At 38.9% G+C, this 22,586-nt stretch overlaps 1 protein-coding gene across 4 annotated transcripts in view; it reads right to left on the bottom strand.

Moving 5' to 3' along the window:
- The window catches only part of FRMD3 (FERM domain containing 3), a 326,745-nt gene that overhangs the window by 5,541 nt on the left and 298,618 nt on the right, over positions 1-22,586 (bottom strand). The gene's annotated exons all lie outside the window — the stretch shown is intronic.

Raw genomic sequence — 22,586 nt, 5'->3', positions numbered from 1 at the left:
TCCAGAAATTGTCCTGTAGAATCCTGATTTTTAACAAAGTCATTTTAGGAATAGATCCTATACTAGAAATTCTTAAGGTCAACATGTTAAACCCAAAATAACCAAAATGCCTCAAATGGTTGGCAATATTTACAACATTTACATGTGCAATTATCATCTGAAAAGCCTCCAATTTTGGTCACGTTTGCAAGGACAAAATGACAAGAAATCACTATTATAATTTTGAGTATTGTCTTTTGGAAGTCAGTACTGTCATCCAGTACAGTATTGTAGTAAAATTAGAGTCTACTACCCAATAGCATCTTTTATTATGTTACGTATTTTTTTGTCTTCATTTTAGGCACAATTTTGTGGTTTCTCATTTCATGTAATTGCAATCATATTTGTGTGAACAAATTTACATCGAGCTCCTTTAGACATTTTCTATGTTGACATAAACTCCTACTGTATTTATAATGGTTGCCAAATATTCTGTTTAGTTAATACAATAATAGTTGCCTAATATGATTAATAAGTTAATATTAATAGTTAACTATTAATAGTTAATATGAACTGTTAATAGTTGCCCAATAATAATAGTTACAATCAAGATTACCAGGAGAAATATCAATAACCTCAGATATGCAGATGATACCACCCTTATGGCAGAAAGTGAAGAGAAACTAAAGAGCCTCTTGATGAAGGTGAAAGAGGAGAGTGAAAAAGCTGGCTTAAAACTCAACATTCAGAAAACGAAGATCATGGCATCCGGTCCCATCACTTCATGGCAAATAGATGTGGAAACAGTGGCTAACTTTACTGTTTGGGTTCCAAAATCACTGTAGATGATGACTGCTGCCATGAAATTAAAAGACGCTGGCTTCTTGGAAGAAAAGCTATGACAAACCTAGACAGCATATTAAAAAGCAGAGACATTACTTTGCCAACAAATGTCCATCAAGCCAAAGCTATGCTTTTTCCAGTAGTCATGTATGGGTGTGAGGGCTGGGCCATAAAGAAAGCTGAGTGCCGAAGAATTGATGCTTTTGAACTGTGGTGTTGGAGAAGACTCTTGAGAGTCCCTTTGTCGGCAAGGAGCTCAAACCAGTCCATCCTAAAGGAAATCAATCCTGAATATTCATTGGAAGGACTGATGCTGAAGCTGAAGCTCCAATACTCTGGCTACCTGATGCGAAGAGCTGGCTCATTGGAAAAGACCCTGATGCTGGGAAAAACTGAAGGCAGGAGGAGAAGGGGACGATAGAGGATGAGATGGTTGGATGGCATTACCAACTCAATGGACATGAGTTTGAGCAAGCTCCAGGAGATGGTGAAGGACAGGGAAGCCTGGCGTGCTGCAGTCCATGAGGTCGCAGAGTTGGACACGACTGAGCAACTGAACAACAAAACATTTAGATTGCTTTGCAGTCGTGAAAAAAAAATTCCATGAGCTATCATTACATATACAGCCTCTTGTTTACATTTCTCCCCTTTTGTGTCAGTTCATTTGATAGATGTCTGAAAGGAAAATTACTTGGTCAAAAGGTATGAATATTATTTCTTAAAATTTACTGGGGGAGAGGTATTTCTCAACGCTTCATTTTATAGATGGGAAATCCAGTTACCTACTATCAGGCCTAAGGCCAGCTCTCCTGATTTTGAGTACTGGGTTCTTAGTGGGGAAGGAAGAATCAAAGAAATGTTCCCAAGATGTATCTACAGTATAATACCAAGTTGGGAGCCAAATACATTAGGTAACTGTAAGCCTGCTTTTGGGCTTCCCAGGTGGCGCAGTGGTAAAGAATCTGCTTGCCAATGCAGGAGATAACATGAGGTGTGGGTTTATTCCTGGGTTGGGAAGATCCCCTGGAGGAGGAAATGGCAACCCACTCCAGTATTTTTGCCTGGAATATTCCACGGACAGAGGAGCCTGGCAGGCAGGTTCCATAGGATTAACAACTGAGCTATTGAGCATGGACATATGCTTTTAATGGGTACATTTCAGGATTTCCTTCTCTTCAAGATGTGCAGGAAATGATGTCACCAAGATGCCAACATTGGTTGTTCCTAACTTTACTCCACCTCACAAGAACAACTACTAACAACCACTCATGAATGAGACACCAATGGAGAAAATCCTAAAACATGAGACCAAGATACCCTGCATTCAAAGGGTAAGAGGAACAGCTATGTTGACCACATTGCCTCTCCCCGAAGCTGGCACAACATCAGACTGAGAGATCACCCCAGTGGGAAAAGAGAGCTTGGGGTTACATCCAGCTACTTCCTTGCATTGTGGGTCCCTTTATAGGAGCCCTTATTGTGGATTTCATCCCATAGTATCACTGGGGACTTAGTAGGGCTCAACCACTAGGAATCTATGAGGGAGAAGGGGGCACGGAGGGACTTCCAACAGTCAGCACTCAGATCTTGGCTGACCAAATTCATACCTGCAGAGCCAAGTACTAGTCCCAAGATTTCATCCCATAGTATCACTGGGGACTTAGTAGGGCTCAACCACTAGGAATCTATGAGGGAGAAGGGGGCACAGAGAGACTTCCAACAGTCAGCACTCAGATCTTGGCTGACCAAATTCATACCTGCAGAGCCAAGTACTAGTCCCAAACAGTGGCTTTGCTCATCTGCAGAACCAAGTTGGTGGTGCACCTGACCAGGGAACTCAGTAGGGTGCAGGACTGCCTGATTTCAGTCCTCAGAGGAGAGCTAGGAGAGCCCTGGAGTCTGGTCTATTCACATCCAGGGAGAAGAACTAAGCCATAGCTCCACCCACTGTGGATTCTAGATCCCAGCCCCTTCCAAAGAGAAAGTCTGTTTGGGGAAATTTGGAAGTTACCTAAAATGGGCCCTCCCAGTCCAGCCCAGGGAGGAGCTGAGTTATTAGCTCCATCTGACAGGAAGGGCTGGTGAGAATACCTGGAAGCTGCATTACCCAGCAACAATGGAGCTGAGAAATAGGCAGGCAAAGCTGATTACTTTTAGAGCAAAGCAAGTGGCCCAGTTTGGCTGTAGGACTTAGGGCCTGGGTCAACTTGATTGATGATGACAGACAGCCTTAGTGGCCTTGGAGCTACTTTTACCACTATGCCTAAATTAGCTTAGTCAGGGAAACCAATTCATAGCCCCATTCATGGCTGAACATAGCCTATAGTCCACCTGACGAGGGAGCCTTACCAGAGCACAAAAACCTGTGTAGGCCATCCAGCAGCCCTGCTTACAACACTCCCCAAACAGTGAATCCTATAGTCACTGGGTCCCATTCTGCTGCCCTACCAGGGTAGGGGAGTGAATCCATAGCCCGTTTACTACTGAATTTAGTACCTAGTCCTGACCAGAGAGTCCAGACAACAACAGAACCAATAGTACAGCCTCAGTTGGGCATGCAACCAAGCCAGCAATTCTATCCAGCTGTTACCAGCCAGTGGCAGCACCACCCCTCTCCACTCCCACCATAGACAGCCTCAGAGTTTTAACAGTTGCCTAGCCCCATAATAGACTCTAATAGCAGGTCTCATTTGCCCAAGGATGTTACCAGAAGATACCAGAAACCCAAACTGAGCTGATTAATGAATCCAAAGTGAATCTGCAAAGTCTAGAAGAAGAGGTAATAACCTACTCAGATGCACATATACCAATGTAAGGAATCAAGGATCCTGAAAAATCAGGTAAATATGACAATGCTAAAGGAAAGTAAAAAGGCACTAATAGCCCTAAAGAAATGGAGATCTGTGAACAAAGAATTCAGAATAATGCTCTTAAAGAAGTTTTGTGAATTACAAGAATACACAACAATTAAACAAAATTGGGAAAGCAATGAATGAACAAAATGAGAAGTTCAACAAAGAAATAGAAAACATTAAAAAAAAAAAAGAAAACAGAAATCCTACAGCTGAAAAATAACTGAATTGAAATCAGTAGAGATTTTCAAAAGAAGAATCAGTGACCCAGAAGAATAGGCCATTTGAAATTCTCCTATCAGAGAAGCAACTAGAAAAAAGAATGAAAGTGAAGCCAGCCTATAGGATTTATGGGACACAATGAAAAGAAACAGTATTCATATTACAGGAATTCCAGAAAGGGAAGAGGAAAAGGACAGAAAATATATTTAAAGCACTAATGGTTGAAGACTTCCCAAACATGGGAAGAGAAGGTGACCTCAAGATACAAGAGACCAAAGGGATCCTAAAAAGGTTGAACTGAAAAGTACTACACTGACACATATTATGATTAAATCGTCAAGAGTCAAAGAAAAAAAACTTTAAAACCAACAAGAGAAAAATGATAATACAGGGGAGCTCCCAAAAGATGGCAGATTTTTCAACAGAAACTTTTCAGGCCAGAAGAGAATGGGTTGACATATTCAAAATACTGAAAGAAAGAAACTGTGAACCAAAAATGCTACTCCTGGTGAAGCTGTTCTTCAGAAGCTTTCCCAAACAAAAACTGAGGGAATTCATCACCATTAGATATGCTTTACAAGAAATGCTAAAGGGAGTCTGTTGAGTGGAAGTAACAGGATGCTAATTATCATCATAAAAAATAAGATGGCAGTATAAAACTCACTGGTAATGGTAGAAATACAGTCCAAGTTAGATTGTGTAATATCATAATGCTGGTGCATAATTCACTTACAAATCTAGTTTACAAGTTAAAAAACAAATGTAGTAAAAATAACCATAACTACAATAATCTTTTGTTAGTTATACAATATAAAAATAAGCAAACTATAATGTCAGTAAGCTAAAATGTAAGGAAGAGGAGAAGTAAAAGTGTGAAGCTTGGGAACTATATTGAAGTTAAGTTGTTTTTAGCTTAAACTAGATATCTTAATTTTAAGATATTTTTATGTAAGCTTCACAGTAACCACACGGGCAGGGGGATGGGGAACCTGCAGTAATTACAAAGGGAACATGATAAAGAAGTCAAAGCATGCTGATACCACATCAAAATAAGAAAAAGATAGCAGGGTAAGAAATAGTGCCCTGTTTCATGCATTGAACTTGGACTGGTGATCTGTTTCACATATGGTAATATGCATGTTTCAATGCTATTCTCTCAAATCATCCCACCCTTGCCTTCTCCCACAGAGTTCAAAAGTCTGTTGTTTATATCTGTGTCTCTTTTGCTGTCTTGCATATAGTGTCATCATTACCATTTTTCTAAATTCCATATATATGCATCAGTGTACTGTATTGATGTTTTTCTTTCTGGCTTACTTCACTCTGTATAATAGGCTCCAGTTTCATCCACCTCATTAGAACTGATTCAAATGCATTTTTTTAATAGCTGAGTAATATTCCATTGTGTATATCTACCACAGCTCTCTTATCCATTCGTCTGCTGACAGATATCTAGGTTGCTTCCATGTCCTAGTGATTGTAAACAGTGCTGCGATGAACATTGGGGTACATGTGTCTCTTTCAGATCTAGTTTCCTCGGTGTGTATGCCCAGAAGTGGGATTGCTGGGTCATATGGCAGTTCCATTTCCAGTTTTTTCAGGAATCTCCACACTGTTCTCCACAGTGGCTTGACTAGTTTGCATTCCCACCAACAGTGTAAGAGGGTTCCCTTTTCTCCACACCCTCTCTGGCATTTATTGCTTGTAGACTTTTTGATAGCAGCCATTCTGATCGGTGTGAGATGGTACCTCATTGTGGTTTTGATTTGCATTTCTCTGATAATGAGTGATGTTGAGCATCTTTTCATGTGTTTGTTAGCCATCTGTATGTCTTCTTTGGAGAAATGTCTGTTTAGTTCTTTGGCCCATTTTTTGATTGGGTTGTTTATTTTTCTGGAATTGAGCTGCCTGAGCTGCTTGTATATTTTTGAGATTAATTCTCTGTCCGTTGCTTCATTTGCTATTATTTTCTCCCATTCTGAAGGCTGTCTTTTCACCTTGCATATAGTTTCCTTCATTGTGTAAAAGTTTTTAAGTTTAATTAGGTCCCATTTGTTTATTTTTGCTTTTATTTCCATTACTCTGGGAGGTGGGTCATAGAGGATCTTGCTGTAATTTATGTCAAAGAGTGTTCTGCCTATGTTTTCCTCTAGGAGTTTTATAGTTTCTGGTCTTACATTTAGATTTTTAATCCATTTTGAGTTTATTTTTGTGTATGGTGTTAGAAAGTGTTCTAGTTTCATTCTTTTACAGGTGGTTGACTTTTTACACCCCACTTTCATCAATGGACAAATCATCCAGAAAATCAATAAGGAAACACAGGCCTTAAATGACACATTAGAGCAGATTATCTTAATTGATGTTTATAGAGCACTCCATTGAAAAGTAGCAGAAATCACATTCTTTTCAAGTGCACGTGGAACATCCAGGATTGGCCACATGCTGGGCCACAAGGTGAACTTTGGTAGATTTAAAAAAAACTCATATCAAGCATCTTTTCCGAGCAAAATGCAATGAAACTAGAAATCACCTACAAGTAAAAAACTGTGAAACATAAACATGTGGAGGCTAAACAATATGCTCTTAAACAAGCAGTGAATCACTGAAGAAATCAAAGAGAAATAAATAAATACCTAGAGACAAATGAAAACAAAGCACAATGATCCAAAACCTTTGGGGAGCAACAAAATTAGTTATAAGAGGGAAGTTTATAATAACAATCTTACTTCAGGAAACAATAAACATGTCAAATAAGCAACCTAATCTTATACCCAAAGCAACTAGGGCAAGAACAAATAAAACTACAAATTAGCAGAAGGGAAGAACTCATATCACAGCAAAAATAGAGATAAAGAAAATAATAGAAAAGATCAATGAAACTAAAAGCTGTTTTTTTTAATTGATAAATCTTTAGCCAGATTCATCAAGAGAAAGGGAGAGGGCTCAAATCAATAAAATTAGAAATGAAAAAGAACACTACAGAAATACAAAGGATCATGAGACTCCTACAAGCAAGACTACTACAAGCAACTATATGCCAGTAAAATGGACAACTTGGAAGAATGGATAAGGTCTTAGAAAGTTACAATCTCCCAAGACTGACTCAAGAAGAAATAGCAAATATAAATAGACCAATTATAAGTACTAAAATTGAAACTGTGATTTTAAAACTCCCAACAAAAGTCCAGAACCAGATGGTTTCACAGGTGAATTCTGTTGAACACTTAAAGAAGAGTTAACACCTGTCTTTCTGAAACATTCCAAAAACATTTCAGAGGAAGGCCACTATCTCTAAGGCCACTATACCCTGACACCAAAATCAAAGATAACATGCAAAGAAAATTGCAAAGGTCAATATCATTGATGAACATGGACACAAAAGTCTTTGACAAAATGCCAGCAATCTGAATCTACCAATACATTAAAAGGATCATACACATGGTCAAGTGAGATTTATCCAAGGGATGCAAAGATTTTTCAGTATCTACAAGTCAATTAGTGTGATATAAATATGTCAACAAACTGAGGAATAAAAACCATATGATCTTCTCAATAGATGCAGAAAAAACTTTTAATAAAATTCAACACCCATTTATGATAAAAAACAAACAAACAAACAAACAAAAACTCTCCAGAAAGTACACATAGAGGGAACATCAGGTCACTCACTCAGTTGTGTCCAACTCTTTCCGACCCCATGGACTGCAGCACACCAGGCTTCCCTGTCCATCACCAACTACCGGAGCCTGATTAAACTCATGCCATAGTGTCAGTGATGCCATCCAACCATCTCATCCTCTGTCATCCTCTTCTCCTCTCACCTTCAGTCTTTCCCAGCATCAGGGTCTTTTCCAGTGAGTCAGTTCTTTGCATCAGGTGGCCAAAGTATTGGAGTTTCAGCTTCAGCATCAGTCCTCCCAATGAATATTCAGGACTGATTTCCTCTAGGATGGACTGGTTGGATCTCGTTGCAGTCCAAGGGATTCTCAAGAATCTTCTCCAACACCACAGTTCAAAAACATCAATTCTTTAATGCTCAGTTTTCTTTATAGTTCAACCCTCCCATCCATACATGACTACTGGAAAAACCATAGCTTTGACTAGACAGACCTTTGTTGGTAAATAATGTCTCTGTCTTTTAATATGCTGTTTAGGTTGGTCATAACTTTTCTTTCAAGGAGCAAGCAGTCTTTTAATTGCATGACTGCAGTCACCATCTGCAGTGATTTTGGAGCCCAAAAAATAAAGTCTCTCACCGTTGCCATTGTTTCCTCATCTATTTGCCATGAAGTGATGGGACGAGATGCCATGATCTTAGTTTTCTGAATATTGAGCTTTAAGCAAACTTTTTCACTCTTCTCTTTCACTTTCATCAAGAGGCTCTTTAGTTCCTCTTCACTTTCTGCCATAAGGGTGGTGTCATCTGCATATCTGAGGTTATTGATAATTCTCCAGGCAATCTTGATTCCAGCTTGTGCTTCCTCCAGCCCAGCATTTCGCATGATGTACTCTGCATATGTTAAATAAGCAGGATGACAATATACGGCCTTGACATACTACTTTCCTGATTTGGAACCAGTCTGTTGTTCCATGTCCAGTTCTAGCTGTTGCTTCTTGACCTGCATACAGATTTCTCAGGAGGCAGGTCAGGTGGTCTGGTACTCCCATCTCTTTAAGAATTTTTCACAGTTTGTTGTGATCCACACAGTCAAAGGCTTTGGTGTAGTCAATAAAGCAGAAGTACATGCTTTTCTGGAACTCTCTTGCCTTTTCAATGATCCAAAAGATATTGGCAATTTGATCTCTGGTTCTTCTGCCTTTTCTAAAACCAGCTTGAACATCTGGAAGTTCATGGTTCACATACTATTGAAGCCTGGCTTGGAGAATTTTGAGCATTACTTTGCTAGCGTGTGAGATCAGTGCAATTGTGCAGTAGTTTGAGCATTCTTTGGCATTGCCTATCTTTGGGATTGGAATGAAAACTGACCTTTCCAGTCCTGTGGCTACTGCTGAGTTTTCCAAAAATGCTGGCATATTGAGTGCAGCACTTTCACAGCATCATCTTGTAGGATTTGAAATAGCTCAACTGGAATTCCATCACCTCCACTAGTTTTGTTCATAGTGATGCTAAGGCCCACTTGACTTCACATTCCAGGATGTCTGGCTCTAGGTGAGTGATCACACCATCATGGTTATCTGGGTCATGAAGATCTCTTTTGTATAGTTCTTCTGTGTATTGTTGCCACCTCTTCTTAATATCATCTGCTTCTGTTAGGTCCATACGATTTCTGTCCTTTATTGTGCCCATCTTTGCATGAAATGTTCCCTTGGTATCTCTAACTTTCTTGAAGAGATCTCTAGTCTTTCCCATTTTATTGTTTTCCTCTATTTCTTTGCACTGATCACTGAGGAAAGCTTTCTTATCTCTCCTTGCTATTCTTTGGAACTCTGCATTGAAACAGGTCTGTCTTTCCTTTTCTCCTTTGCCTTTCACTTCTCTTCTTTTCTCAGCTATTTGTAAGGCCTCCTCAGACAGCCATTTTGCATTTTTGCACTTCTTTTTCTTCGGCATGGTCTTGATCCCTGCCTCCTGTACTATATCACGAACCTCTGTCCATAGTTCTTCAGGCACTCTATCAGATCTGACTAACCCCTTGAATCTGTTTGTCACTTCCACTGTATAATAATTGTAAGGGATTTGATTTAAGTCATACCTGAATGGTCTAGTGGTTTTCCCTACTTTCTTCAATTTAAGTCTGAATTAGGCAATAAGGAGTTCATGATCTGAGCCACAGTCAGTTCCTGGTCTTGTTTTTGCTGACTGTATAGAGTTTCTTCACCTTTGGCTGCAAAGAATATAATCACTCTGATTTTGGTATTGATCATCTGGTGATGCCCATGTGTAGAGTCTTCTCTTGTGTTGTTGGAAGAGGGTGTTTACTATGACCAGTGGGGAAAAAGATGTCCTTTTCATTAAAGGGGACTGGAATGCAAACGTAGGAAGTCCAGAGATACCTGGAGTAACAGGCAAATTTGCCCTTGGAGTACAAAATGAAGCAGGGCAAAGGCTAACAGAAGGAACATACCTCAACATAATAAAGATCATATATGACAAACCTATAGTCAACATCACACTCAACAATGAAAAGTAATCATTTCCCCTAAGATCAAGAACAAGATAAGGATTATATGCCAGCCTGGATGGGGGCAGGGCTTGGGGAAGAATGGATACATGTTTATGTATGGCTGAGTTCCTTCCCTGTTCTCCTGAAACTGTCGCAACATTGTTAATCAGTTATACTCCAATACAAATGCTTTGGTGTTAAAAAATAAAACTAAAATTAAGAAAAATATCTTTAAAAAAAGGACAAGGATGTCTACTCTAGCCACTTTTATTCAACATAGTTTTGGAATTCCTAGCCATCGCAATCAGAAGAGGGAAAAAAAAGAAAGGAATCCAAGTTAGAAAAGAAGAAGTAATACTGATTTAAAAAAACCTAACTCTGTGGGTTAAGGAACTAGAAAAAGGTGGTCAAATTGAGCACAATATTAACAACAGAAAGTAAAAACTAACTATTAGAGCAGAAATAAAGCACAGGAAAATAGGAAAGATTAACCAAATTAAGTTAGTTCTTTGAGAAGATAAACAGAATTGACAAAACCTTAGCTGGATAACCAAGGGAAAAAAGATAGAGGACCCAAATTAACAAAATTATAAATGAAAAAAAGAAACACTGCAACTGATACCACATAAATAAAAAGAATCATAAAAGGCTACCATGAAGAAATATTGGTATATGCCAACAAACTGGACAATGTAGAAAAATGGAAAAATTCTCAGAAACATGCAAACCACCAAGACTGAAACAAGAAATAGAAAGTCTGAACAGACTGATTACTAGTAAGGAGATTGAACTGGTGATCAAAAATCCCAATAAAGAAAAGCCAAGGACCAGACCTGCAAATCTTAAAGAAGAATTAACACTAACCCTTTTTAACGCTTTTAAAAAAATCAAAGAGAAGGGAACACTCCCAGTATTATTTTATGAGGCCCTCATTACCCTGACACCAAAGCCAAAAAGGACACTGTCAGAAAACTATAGACCAATATCCCTCATGAATATTGATGCAAAAATTCTTTATACTAGGAAACTGAATCCAGTAACACATTAAAGGAATCATGCACTGTGATCAAATGGGATTTATACTTGGCATAGCAAGGATGGTTCAACATATGAAAATCAATGTGATACATCAAATTAACAAAATGAAAGAAAAAATCATATGATCATCTCAATAGGGGAAGAAAAAGCATTTGAAAAAATTCAACATCTCTTTATACTATATAAACTCAACAGATTAGGTATAGAAAGAATGTACCTCAACATAATGAAGGCCATATATGACAAGCCCATGGCTAACATACTTAATGTTACTTAATGGTGAACGATTGAAAGCTTTTTCTCCAAGATCATGAACAAGGCAAGGGTGCCCATTCTTACCGTTCCTATTCAGAACAATACTAGAAGTCCTTGGTAGAGCTATCAAGCAAGAAAAATAAATAAAAGGCATCACAATTGGAAAGGAAGAAGTAAATTTATCTCTATTTGCAGGTGACATGTCTTTATACACAGAAAATCCTAAAGACTCCACCAAAGGCTATTAGAACTAATCAATGAATTCAGTGAAGTTGCACCATACAAATTTAGCATACAAAAATTAGTAGTGTTCCTACATACTAACAACAAATTATCTGGAAAAAATGATCCTGTTTACAACAGCATAAAAAACAGTAAGATATTTAGGAATAAACTTAGCCAGAAGGTGAAAAATCTCTATTATGAAAACTATAAGACACTGACTAAGGAAACTGAAGAAGACAAAGTAAATGAAAAGGTATCCCTTGTTCATGGATTGGAACAATTAATATTGTTAAAATGTCAATACTATCAGAGCCATTTTTTGATTCAGTGCAGTCCCTATCATAATTCCATTGAACTTTTTTTACAGAAGTAGAAAAAACCACTCTTCCAGGCTCCTCTGTTCATGTGATTCTCCGGGTAAGAATACTGGAGTAGATTGCCATTCTCTTCTCCAGGGGATCTTCCTGACCCAGGGATTTAACCTGGGTTTCCTCCATTGCAGGCAGATTCTTAACCATCTGAGCCACCAAGGAAGCCCCTATATGGACCCACAGAAGACTAAATATATACCAAAGTAATCCCGAGAAAGGAGAACAAAGCAGGAGGCAACACACTTTATGATTTCAAGCTGTACTGTATATAAAACTACAATAATCAAAACAGTATAGTACTGGTATGCTAAGTCGCTTCAGTCGTGTCCGACTCTGTGCAACCCCATAGACGGCAGCCCACCAGGCTCCCCCATCCCTGGGATTCTCCAGGCAAGAACACTGGAGTGGGTTGCCATTTCCTTCTCCAATGCATAAAAGTGAAAAGTGAAAGTGAAGTCGCTCAGTCGTGTCCAACCCTTAGCAACCCCATGGACTGCAGCCCACCAGGCTCCTCCATCCATGGGATTTTCCAGGCAAGAGTACTGGAGTGGGTTGCTATCACCTTCTTCGATAGTACTGGTATAAAGACAGACAAATCAGTGGGACAGAAACTTGAGCTCAGAAATACACCCAAGCATATTACTCAAATAACATTTGACATGGGAGGCAAGAATACTCAGTGAAGAAAATACTTTTCAATAATGGGGCTGAGAAAATTGGCTATTCACATGTGAAAGAATGGAACTACACCCAGGACTTCCACTACTCACAAAAATTAACTTGCATTGGATTAACAACTTAAATGTAAAACCTGAAGCCATGAAACTCCCAGAAGAAAATGTGGTGGTGATGTGGGGAGGGTAAAGCTTCTTGACATAAGTCTTGGCAATGATTTTCTATATATGACACCTAAAGCACAAGCAACCAAATCAAAAATGAGTGGGACTACACCAAACTAAAAAGCTCCTGGAAACAAGAAGCAAACAACGATGGAAAAACAACCTATGGAATGGGAAGAAAAATATTTCCAACCTATATCTGATTTAGGAGTTAATATCCAAAATATATGAAGAGCTCATACAACTCAATAGTAAATGAACAAATAATTTGATTTGAAAATGGGCAAAAGGGCTCAAAAGACATTTTTTTTCTAAAGGGGATACATGAAAGACCAACAGTTACATGAAACTAGGTTCAGCATCACTAATAATTAGGGAAATGCAAATCAAAACCACAACGATATATTATGTCATGCCTTTTAGAATGGTCATCATCAAAATGACAAGTGTAGCGAATGCTGGTGAGGATGCAGAGAAAAGGAAACCTTGGTGCACTGTTGGTGGGATTGTAAACTGGTTCAGGCACTATAGAAAATAATATGGCGATTCCTCAAAAAGTTAAAAACTGAACTACCATGCAATCTAACAATTCCACTTCTGAGAATGTATCAAAAAGAAACAAAAACACTAACTTGAAAAGACATCTGCACCCCTGTGTTTGAAGCAGGATAATTTATAATAGTCAAGACATGGAAGCAACCTAAGTGTCCATTTATCTGTGAATACATATACACAAGCAGTTACACACACATACTCAAACACTAGAATATTATTCAGCCACCCCAAAAATGAGACAGTCTTCCCATTTGTGACAACATGGATGAATCTGGAATGCATTATGCTAAATGATGTAAGTTCAGGTAGAAAAAAACAAGCACTATATGACCTCATGTATATACAGAATCTAATTTTTTTAAAAAACTCATTGAAAAAGGAGTCAGATTTGTGACTATCAGAGACAGGGAGTGGTGAGAGGGAGAAGCAGAGGGAAGAGTTAAAAGATACAAATTTCTGGTTATAAGTAAGTACCAGGAATATAATGTACAACATGGTAACCATAGTTAATACTGCTATATGATATATATGAAAGTTGTTAGAGTAGGTCCTAAGATTCTTATCACAAGGAAAAGAATTTTTCTTTTTGTTGTATCTATACGAGATGATGGATGCTCACTAAAGACAGTGCAGTAATCATTTCACATTTGTAAGTCAAGCCATTATACTGTATCAGTCAGTTCAGTCACTCAGTCGTGTCCAACTCTTTGCAACCCCATGGTCTGCAGCATGCCAGGACTCGCTGTCCATTACCAACTCGTGGAGTTTATTCAAATTCATATGCTGTATACCCGAAGCTTATATAATGATGTATGTCAATTACATCTCAATAAAACTGGGGGAAAATGATGTGCAGGACTGAATTACTGGTTTTATCTTTGAAATATCAGTAGCTATTTCCTGATAGCTCTGGTATGACAGTACTGAGCATCTTAGATGAAAGATACCATAAAACATGCAAGCAAAATAAAAAGGGCCAACGAGCACATGAAAATATGTTCAATGTCATTAATCGTTACCACAATAAGATAGCACTTCACACCCACTAGAATGGCTATTATTTTTTAAAATCTGAAGATAACCAGTCTTGGTTAAGGGTAAGGAGGAACTGGAACCCTTGAACATTGCTGATGGGATTTTAAAATGGTATAGCTGCCATAGAAAACAGTTTGACAGGTCCTCAAGTCAGACGATGACTATACAATCCAGGTTCTATTCTCAGGTATATATAACTCCAAAGAATTGAAAACAAGTATCCAAATACTTGTACAGAAATGTTCAAAGCAGCACTAATTCAATAGTTAAAAGTCAGAAGCAACCCAAATGTCCATAAATGGATGAATAGATAAAAATGTGGCTTATTCATATGATGGACTATTATTCAATTGTTATAGATGTATGACAACATAGATGAATGTCAAAAATATGCTGAGTGAAAGCAGATAGTCACAGAACCTCACATAACATATGATTTTATTTATCTCCATATGAAATATCCTGAACAGGTAAATCCATAGAGACAGGGATCGTACTGATGGTTGCCAGGGGCTGAGGGAAGGGCTGAATGAGGAGTGTCTGCTCAATAGTTATCAGGTTTCCTTTTGGTGTGATGAAAGTGTTTTGGAACTAGATAGAGATGTAAGTTGCAAAGCTCTGTGAATGTACTAAATGGTACTGAATTTTTCATGTTAAAATGGTTGTTTTTATGTTGTGACCTTCACTTCAATAAAAATAAAAAGAATAAATGCAAGCTGTAATTTTCCTACCACCAGATAATATTCTATGAAACCTGAAGGGAGAAAATGTTCATAGTGTAGACAGGAGTTAGGACTTTCTGGAATACTGCTTCTTTACATATCTGGTATTCCATATCCCCAGAAGCAGGGTCATTTTACTCTCCTACTTGGGAAAGCAGTGAAACATATTGTATATGAGTGGTATTACTGCTCTAGGAAGACCACTCCTATTCCCCTTTGGCTATTTTCACCATCCTATGGTCACACAGATCTTCCATGTCTTACCTAAGGCATTTTCTCATATAAATGGTTTTTCCTCCTTAAGTCTCCTTTTCCTAATATGTAACCTGTTCTCCCTATGCCTTCTGCTTTCCATATCTTTCTCCTAAAACAAGAGGAAAAGGGAAACCTCGAGTTTCCAGACTTCATTATTTTGTTGATGGCAACTCTGGTCTACCAGTTGCTCAGACCAAAAAATTTTGACTTCCTCTGTTCACTCTCACAATGGACCCATTAGCAACTTCTATGTCTCCACCTTCAAAACATACCCAGATTTGGACCACTTCATACAATGTCCGCTGCCACCAACCTGGTCCAAGCCACCATCTTTCTCACTTAGCTTATGGCAGCCGCATCTCATCTGATCCCCCTGCTTCAACCCCTGCCTGTGTAAGGGTCACTGTCAACTTGGCAGCGGGAGTCATCCTTTGAAAGCAGTGTGGATTCGATCATGTCACGCAACTGCTCAGGGTCTTCTCGTGGTTTCTTATCTTCCTCAGATTATAAGCCGAGTCCTTGCAGGGGTGTCTAGGGCCCCACGCAGTGAGCCCTCCTCTCCTCTCCTCACCGCTGAGGTGACCTTGTTATCCTAGGACCCTTCCCCTTGTTCACCTCAGTCCAGCCCAGAGGACTGGCTGTCCCTCACAGGTGCTCTTTCTTGCTGTTCCTTCCGCTTGGAGTACACTTCCTCCAGCCAGGTTCACACACTCTCCCTTTTTTTATAGGTTGTTAAATGTCACCATCTCAGTGACACTATGTAAAATTTCAGTCTGTCTCCCCATCACTCTCTATTCCCCTTTCTTTCTTTATTTTTCTTTTGAGAAATCTAGGATCTAAGGATGAAAAATAGAGTACTGGCAAAATGAAGTGTTGGTTTCTGGGGGAGACATAATCATGGTCATTAATCCAGGGCCACAAAAGTCAAACCTATAACAGAGCAGGCAGGTGCTTAACATGAAGGAGTAAGGGCCAGGTGTGGGATGGTAGGGAGTGGTGGTGACTGGGGAAAAATGGACCATATTGAGCTCTGTCTGAAAGCTTTGTTATTCACATTTTTAAAAACGTCTGTGCAGTCTACACAAAATGTACCTGTGAGTATTTTTAGGCCTATAAAAATCAAAGTCAACCAAAAGAGTCTGAAATGCAGTAGTACTTAAGTACAATCTCAAAGACGACAGAATGATCTTGTTCATTTCCAGAGCAAACCATTCAACAACACAGTAATCCAAGTCTGTGCCCCAACCACTAAAGCCGAAGAAGCTTCAATTGAGTATTTCTATGAAGGCCTACAAGACCTTCTAGGATTAACACCAAAAAAAGATGTCCTTTTCATCATAGAGGACTGGAATGCAAAAGTAAAAAGTCAAGAGATACCTGGAGTAACAGGCCAGTTTGGCCTTGGAGTACAAAATGAAGCACAGCAAAGGCTAACAGAGTTTTCCGAGAGAAAGCACTGGTCATAGCAAACATCCTCTTCCAACAAACAAGAGATAAGTCTACACGTGGTCATTACCAAATGGTCAATACTGAAATCAGATTGATTATATTCTTTGTAGGCGAAGATGGAGAAGCTCTATACAGTCAGCAAAAACAAGACCTGGGGCTGACTGTGGCTCATATCATGAGCTTCTTATTGCAAAATTCAGGCACAAATTGAAGAAAGTAGGGAAAACCACTAGACCATTCAGGTATGATTTAAATCAAATCCCTTATGATTATACAGCGGAGGTGACCAATAGATTCAAGGGATTAGATCTGGTAGACAGAGTGCCTGAAGAACTGTGGATGGAGGTTTGTGACATTGTACAGGAGGTGGTGACCAAAACCATCTCCAAGAAAAAGAAATGCAAGAAGGCAAAGTGGTTGTCTGAGGAGGCCTTACAAATAGCTGAGAAAAAAAGAGAAGTGAGAGGCAAAGATATACCCAACTGAATGCAGAATTCCAGAAAATAGCAAGAAGAGATAAGAAAACCTTCTTAAGTGAACTATGCAAAGAAATAGAGGAAAACAACAGAATGGGAAAGACTAGAGATCTCAAGAAAATTGGAGGTAACAAGGTACTTAGATTTCATGCAAAGATGGGCACAATAAAGGACAAAAATGGCAAGGACCTAACAAAAGCAGAAGAGATTAAGAAGAGATGGCAAGAATACACTATGCAAAAAAAGGTTTAATGATCTGGATAACTGTGATGGTGTGGTCACTCACCTAGAGCCAGACAACTTGGAGTGCAAAGTCAAGTGGGCCTTAGGAAGCGTTACTATGAACAAAGCTAGTAAAGGTGACAGAATTCCAGCTGAGCTATTTCAAATCCTGAAAGATACTGCTGTTAAAATTCAGCACTCAATATGCCAGAAAATTTGGAAAACTCAGCAGTGGCCACAGGACTGGAAAAGGGCAGTTTTCATTCCAATCCCAAAGAAAGGCAATGTCAAAGAATGTTCAGACTACCATACAGTTGCACACATTTCACATGCTAGCAAGGTAATGCTCAAAATCCTTCAAGCTAGGTTTCATCAGTATGTGAAACAAGAACTTGCAGATGTTCAAGCTGAATTTAGAAAAGCTAGAGGAGCCAGAGATCAAATTGCCAACATCTGCTGGATCATAGAAAAAGCAAAGGAATTCTAAAAAAATCTGCTTCATTGACTACACTAAAACCTTTGATTGTGTGGATCACAACAAACTGTAAAATTCTGAAAGATATGAGAATACCAGACCACCCTACCTGTCTCCTGAGAAGCCTGTATGCAGGACAAGAAGCAACAGTTAGACATGGAACAATAGATTGATTCAATCTATTAAACCAATAGAGAAAGGAGTATGTCAAGGCTGTATATTGTCACCTTGCTTATTTATCTTATTTGCAGAGTACATCATGGGAAATGCTGGGCTAGATGAATCATAAGCTGGAATCAAGATTGTTGGGAGAAATATCAACAAACTCAGATATGCAGATGATACCACTTTAATGGCAGAAAGTGAAGAGGAACTAAAGGGCTTCTTGATGAGGGTGAAAGAGGAGAGTGAAAAAGCTGGCTTAAAACTCAACATTCAAAAAATGAAGATCATGGTATCCAGTGCCATTACTTCATGGCAAACAGCTGGGGGGAAAAGTGGGAACAGTGACAGGTTTTATTTTCTTGGGTTCCAAAATCACTGTAGACAGTGACTGCAGCCACGAAATTAAAAGACACTTGCTCCTTGGAAAAATAGCTATGACAAACCTAGATAGCATATTAAAAAGGAGAGACATCACTTTGCCAATAGAGGTCCATATACTCAAAGCTGTGGTTTTTTTCAAGTAGTCATGTATGGATGTGAGAGTTGGACATAAAGAAGGCCGAGTGCTGAAGAATTGATGCTGTTGAACTGTGGAGCTGAAGAATAGTCTTGACAGTCCCTTGGACAGCAAGGAGGGCAAACCAGTCAATCTAAAAGGAAATCAACCCTGAATATTCATTGGAAGGATTGATGCTGAAACTCCAATACTTTGCCCACCTGATGCGATGAGCCGACTCACTGGAAAAGATTCTGATGCTGGGAAAGATTGAAGGCAGGAGGAGAAGGGGGTGACAGAGGATGATACAGTTGAATGGCATCACCGACTCCATGGACATGAGTTTGAACAAACTCTGCAAGATAGTGAAGGACAGGAAGGCCTGGTATGCTACAGTTCATGGGGTTGTAAAGAGTCGGACACAACTTCATGACTGAAGGACAAGGCTTCTGGTCTATAAATGCTGCTAGATAAATGCAGTGATAGAATCAGCTAGATACCTGATGTTTCAGTCACCTAAGTGCTCTAGTACTTTGATCTCAACAACAAAAGTATTCACTTATTTGTAGAAAGGAGGAGGTAGGCATGGAAATAAATGCTTTCTTCCCTGTCATAGTTTTTCTGACCACTAGCATTAGATGTGCTGGAGTTTCATAATACTTTACCCCTCATCTCTGTGCTCACATTTTAAGGTCGTGGGATGGAGTGGAAAGTAGACCAAAGGTTGGACAGCCACGCTCTGCCACTTACGAGACTTTAGTTCCTTTTTTTTTTTATTTTTGCATTCAAAACCATATTTTTATCTTTTTTTTTCATCTATTTTTATTAGTTGGAGGCTAATCACTTTACAATATTGTAGTGGGTTTTATCATACATTGACATGAATGAGACTTTAGTTCTTAAGTAACTTCCATTGACAGATGAATGGATAAAGAAGATGTAGTACATATATACAAGGGAATTTTACTCATAAAATGAAATAATGCCATTTTAATGGACATGGATGGACCTGGAGATTATCATACCAGGTGAAGTAAGTCATAAAGAGAAAGACAAATATCATATGATATCACTTATATGTGGAATAAAAAATGATATGAATGAACTTATTTACAAAACAGAAACAGACTCAAAGACTGAAAACAGACTTGTGGTTACCAGAGGGCAAAGGTCAATGCAAGGGTGGGGGATAAACTAGGAAGTTGGGATTAGCAGATACAAACTACTATATATATAATAGATAAATAGCAAGGATCAACTCTATAGCAAAAGGAACTCTACTCAATATTCTATAATAACCTATATGGGAAAAGACTGAGAAAAGAATAGATACAAGTATGTGTATGTGTGTAACTGAATCACATGTGTATGTGTGTAACTGAATCACTTTGTTGTGTAACTGAAATTAACACAATACTGTAAATCCACTATACTCCAATATACAATAAAAATTTTAAAAAGTTGACGGAACTCAGTTTGCTTAATCACAAAACAAGAGTAACTCCTACCTCATAAGGCTGGGTGAGGGCTAGACAAAATTATGGATGCATAAGTGCTATCTGTATCAAAAAAGTTTTAGGAATTAGATGTTACTGTCTTACCAAAGAACATTAGGTTACACTGATCTATACCAAGCAATATGTTCATTTGGTCTGTTATGAAGCAGTATCATTTTATAAGCATGTAGATTAGTTTTCTTACAAATCCGCTAATACGGAGTACAAGGAAAATTGCATTATAGTTAGTTATCCATATTTTCTTAATTTTCTTTATATGATAGATGCTTAAAGTTTCTTTCCTATATGCCCTTTTTTGATAAATTCTAACAACATCCAAAGAAGCAGAAGTGTTAAATTAGTAAGACGACCTACATTGTTTCATTAAATTTCTTTTACTTTATCTATATATGAGAAGCCTCCTGGATGTATCCACAAAGCTTAATGGCTGAAAACTTTTTTTAGAAGTGATAATGATTAAGGAAAAGGAAATAGCTTTCACATTTATATACTTATGCAGCCCAATTAGAAGTTCTGACACATAGGAAACAATAAATGTTGACTATTGTAATTATATTTTCATATAGTAATATAACTGTTTTTGTATCATTACCATCATTATTCAACTTGAAGAAATGCTTTATGAAGTGAAATAGCAAGAATCAAAAGATGCTGAAGGAGAAGACTGGCCATGGATGATGGACAGGCAGTGTGCCCATTGTGTGTGGTCCAGCAGGTTGTGCACCGCTCATGCCAGTCAACACCTTTCACATGATCCCAGTGTGGTGGCACTTCCTAAAGACACCCCATGTACCACAACACAGCCTACTCAGCCGGCTGCTGACAGATGCTGTTGCTGAAAATACTGTCCTTTATCTTATTGCGAAGGCAAAACATAGAGACCCTTTTTAGTACAGCAGGTAAAAGTGGAATAAGCATTGCTGACATTTACATTCAGAAATCAGCTCTCTATTAACACTGAGCATATTTGTGACAGAGTCCAAAGACCACAGCTGCAATTACCAGCAACTTGTATGGTACAAAACAGCTCATGGCTATACAGTGGCTAATGGTCCTTATCTCGTTTGCCTGTGTGTGATGATCTTTATGAATGAAACAGTGCAGTATCGGGTGTCACCAGAGCAGATGTCTTAAAATGAAGATAACAGGAACCGCTATCTATCTCATGAGTTTGTGGAAAGGCTCAAAAGTATGTAGAAATGTGAGGAAGCCCTTGGCAGTATCAATATCAGAATACTGTTATTTGCGTTTATCCACACTAACTTCCTTAGCCAAGACTTTGGATTACTGGGATAACTTTACACCCCTTTGGCAATGCCTTTCCTATCTGGAACCTATGATTGTTGCTGCTGACATCTGGCTGAAACCAAACTGACTCACTTTGCGGGAGACACTCTTTCAGCCTTGTTGCTTGCTCCCCCCTGCCATGACCACATAGTCCTCACCCTGGGAACATTGGGCCTTTCTCTATGAAGGCTTTGGCAAACGGCATCTTTGGGACCCACCACTCTGGTTCCCTCTGTGGCACCCCAAGTCACCCTATAATGATACCCAACTATGGAATGCCCCCTAAACCTGCAGAACAGGGACACAACGAAAGCGGTACCACCACCTGCCAGGGAGGGTGGGCATTTTGGAAAATTGTAGAGGATTTTTTGGAGGTCACAAAGATTGGCAGGGTCAGCATCATTTAGTGGGTGGGTGTCAAGGATACCAGACATCCAAAAATGCATAGGATGGCCCCACAAGGAATGATTTTGCATCCTGTGTGACTTTTAGGTGTCCTATTAAATATTATATATGTAGGTGAGAAACCTATTTAGAATTATCTGAATTTAGAACCCACCTGTGTTTTACATTTAAACCTAAAACATCTGGATAAGATTTTAACATACTTTGAATTTTTCACGCATACAACCACACTGGGCAAATTGAAGGAAGTATCTTGCCAAGAGTTGTTTATCTGTTCAGAACATCACACCATGCTGTCCGGAAGGACTAAGGTGTCCAAGAGGCCTACACAGTAGCACACATTTCTCTATCTGTTGAGTGGCGGAATTACATTCACAGAAGAGCTAGTGTCCCACTCCTTAATTCTGCCTCTTGGTGACTCATGCTTAAGAAAAGCCTTTGTGACTTCCCTGGTGATCCAGTGGTTAAGAATTCGCTTGCCAATATAGGAGACACAGGTTCAATCCTTGGTCCATGAAGATTCCACATGCTATAGGGCAACCAAGCCCATGTACCACAACCACTGAGCCTGAGCTCTAGGGTCTGTGAGCTGCAACTGCTGAAACCTGCATGTCCTAGAGCCCATGCTTCACAGCAGGAGAAGGCACTGCAATGAAATCTGCACACCTCAACTAGAGCCCACACGTGGCGACAAAGACCCCTACAGCCAGAAATAAATAAATAGAAAAACATTTGGGAAGACTTGATTTTTTTTATTGTAAATTACTTATAATTTCCC

The sequence above is a fragment of the Cervus elaphus genome, chromosome 16, assembly GCF_910594005.1.
Source record: "Cervus elaphus chromosome 16, mCerEla1.1, whole genome shotgun sequence".
In the NCBI taxonomy this organism is placed as follows: Eukaryota; Metazoa; Chordata; class Mammalia; order Artiodactyla; family Cervidae; genus Cervus; species Cervus elaphus.
Note: the sequence above shows the minus strand (reverse complement) of the source record. Positions and strands in the feature narration are given on the sequence as shown.